This window comes from Rhinopithecus bieti, unplaced genomic scaffold (assembly GCF_001698545.2).
Source record: "Rhinopithecus bieti isolate Rb0 unplaced genomic scaffold, ASM169854v2 scaffold_35420, whole genome shotgun sequence".
NCBI lineage: Eukaryota > Metazoa > Chordata > Mammalia > Primates > Cercopithecidae > Rhinopithecus > Rhinopithecus bieti.
This window is the reverse complement of record NW_016814798.1, coordinates 1-3,201: the sequence shown is the minus strand read 5'-3', so window position 1 is coordinate 3,201 and position 3,201 is coordinate 1. Positions and strand designations below refer to the sequence as shown.

Genomic DNA, 3,201 nt, shown 5'->3' with positions numbered 1-3,201 from the left:
AGGGACTCATCCATATGCAGAACCTGGTGAAGCACTGGTGGCAGAAAGAAGTGGCTAGGTGGAGAGGCAACTGAAACAAAGTTGGCACAGCAACTGCTCCAACCCTGTGTCTTTCTTCATGGCTTCCCAGGAGTTTGAGGTTGAAACAATTGTTGACAAAAGACAAGACAAAAATGGGAATACAGTGGATTTGGTTCGGTGGAAAGGTTATGACAAACAGGATGACACTTGGGAACCAGAACAACACCTCATGAACTGTGAAAAATGTATACATGATTTTAATAGACGACAGACTGAGAAACAGAAAAAACTAGAATGGACCAGGACAAGTAGAATGTGTTCAAACAATGCCAGAAGAAGAACTTCCAGATCTACCAAAGTGGACTATACTAAGAGTTCTCCTAAAACGCTAGTGACTGGCAAATAACACGGATCCAAAAGCAGCCAGTTATTTGCTGCCATCAAGAACATTAGGAGAAAGGCAGCTTCACTTCTCACTGACGCAAAGGATATGGAGTTAATAAATTCAACTCTCAAGACATTTGCACCTGACAGTCCTATCGACAACAAGAAAACTGTGAGCGGCTTTCAGGAACTCAAGAAACTGGACCCTATTGCAGTAGATCAGCAGGACGTGGTGGGCTTCAAGGTGACAGAAGGGAAACCAGTCAGGGACACTTTGTCAGGTCCCAGTGCAGAACAGGCTGGAATGGAGAACAGGACCCTGCTACAGCCACTAATGTCTCAGATGTCTGGCTCAGTTACTGCTTCCATGGCCACAGGCTCAGCTCCCCAAAAAGCTATAGTGGTATTAATAGACCTAGTAGCAGCCACTGGAACAACAGACACATGTACATCAGTTCCAAGAGTGAAAGGTAGCAAAAGACATGTTACTGATGATGGCAGAGACCAGACTTTTGTCAGGAAAATGTACTTCACCATAAGGCTAACAGAGAGTGCCAGCACATCCAGAGACATTGTAGTGAAAGAAGAGGATGGATTCACCCAGATATTGCTATCAACCAGATCGACAGAAAAAAATGCACTGAATACAGAAGTAATTAAAGAAATAGTGAATGCTCTGAATAGGGCTGCTGCAGATGACTGCAAGCTTGTGTTGTTCAGTGCAGCTGGAAGTGTATTTTGTTGTGGTCTTGATTTTGGGTATTTTGTGAAGCATTTAAGGAATGACAGAAACAGAGCAAGCTTTGAAATGGTGAACACCATCAAGAACTTTGTGAATACTTTTATTCAGTTTAAAAAGCCTATTGTTGTATCAGTCAATGGCCCTGCCATTGGACTTGGTGCTTCCATACTGCCACTTTGCGATCTAGTGTGGGCAACTGAAAAGGCGTGGTTCCAAACCCCTTATACGACCTTTGGACAGAGTCCAGATGCGTGTTCTACTGTTACATTTCCAAAAATCATAGGTGAAGCATCTGCCAATGAAATGTTAATTGCTGGGTGAAAATTGACAGCACGGGAGGTGTGTGCCAAAGGCCTGGTCTCTCAAGTGTTCTTGACTGGAACTTTCACTGAGGAGTTTATGATTCAAATTAGGGAGCTTTCCTTATATAATGCAGTTGTGCTAGAAGAATGTAAGGCCCTTGTTTGCTGTAATATTAAGATGGAGTTGGAAAAGGCCAATAAGAGAGAGTGTGAGGTGCTGAGGAAGATCTGGGGCTCAGCCCAAGTGGTAGAATCCATGGTACAGCATGTTGAAAATAAAATTAGTGAGTTTTAATTGTCAATCTTTCTGCTCAGGACCCAAGAACTAAGCCAAAAATACATCATGAGGTGCAAGATGCCCGAATCCATCTTCATAGCACAAAACAATTTCATCCAAGGTGAAGGCTTGGAAGCAGATCTGGAAATGTCCAAGCTATGTCTTTAAATTATCATGGCATTTTTTTTTTAGCACTGTAACTTTAAAAGAATTAATAAAACATTTCCTTGAACAAATGTGATTATTTTATACACACATAAGTGCAAATATAAAAGCAGACTGTTGGGTACTAGACTGTTCTTGCAAGCTCTAATTTGTATCTATGGCTACTACTATATAAAAGATCAGAATTGCATTTTATTAGAGGTGGATGACAGAGAATTCTGTAATAATGTTCATTTTTCTTATTTTTATATCCTAGAATGCAGAGTCTACTGGGGTAGGAGGCAGCCTCAGCTTCCCTCCCACAAAGAGAGACACAGAACTATCAGAGACGGTGCCCTTGACTTTATAGTGTCACAAATAATTCAGAGACACAAAATTATGAGTTAAAAGACTTATCTTTTAGAATAAATATTTCTGAACCAAAATTCCCTGATTATCATTCTCCTAAACTGAACATATGATTGGAATATATGGTGAGAAATCACTTGACTTTCTTTTCTTTTTAAATGTCTAGTTCTTAACCAGTTAACAAAAGACAATTTTATCTCTCCAAAGTAAAACTTGTTGCACCTTATTAGTGAATTTTGGATTCTTTTTGGTGGAAATAGCCACTTTCAAATACTTGTAATGTGCACATTTAGGTTCCTTAGACTATGTTGTAGTTACACTAAAATTGTGGAGGCATTATTAAAGGCAGAAATTTCTTTCAAAATAAAGAAAAGACCCCTACACTCTGTATGACATTTAACATTATCAGTTTCTGTTTTTATGTGCGTACAATTTTCTGGAACACCCTGCATTTTCAGTCACCCAGAAGCTCTCTGAATCCTGTGCTGTTGGTTTTCACAGAGGCTGCATTACATAGGCATAATTCAATGACCCTCTGGTCACTGGTAATGAATGCCACCTTTGTTACAGGATTTCTAGGATGTGGCTTCACCAGCCAAGAATCTCTGTGGATGATGGTACATTTCCACAAGTTTCTCTTGGGCCTGCTTGTCTAAATTTACACACCCATCTTGCAGGTTGCACTCAGCTCAAACTATGGGCTTGAGTTTCATTTTGCTGTGGATGCACCAGGCACAGAATGGAGGCAGGTGTATGAGTGAGTGATATTTGACTCCAGTCACTGTACACAGCTACACATGTTATCTGTGATGAGGCATGCAGGTCAGGTGCTGGTACAGGTGACAGCTCCCTGCAAATATTTAGGTGAATCAACCATACCACAAGCTTTCTCTCCTGCAGGTACTGAAGAATGCAGGGGCATCCAGAAACAAAGAAACACCAGAAACTTCAGGGATAGAAAA

General features: G+C 40.7%; 1 pseudogene; it reads left to right on the top strand.

The window, feature by feature from the left end:
- Positions 1-67: 67 nt before the first annotated feature.
- Positions 68-1,744, top strand: LOC108515456 (testis-specific chromodomain protein Y 2-like; annotated as a pseudogene).
- The last annotated feature ends 1,457 nt before the right edge of the window (positions 1,745-3,201 follow it).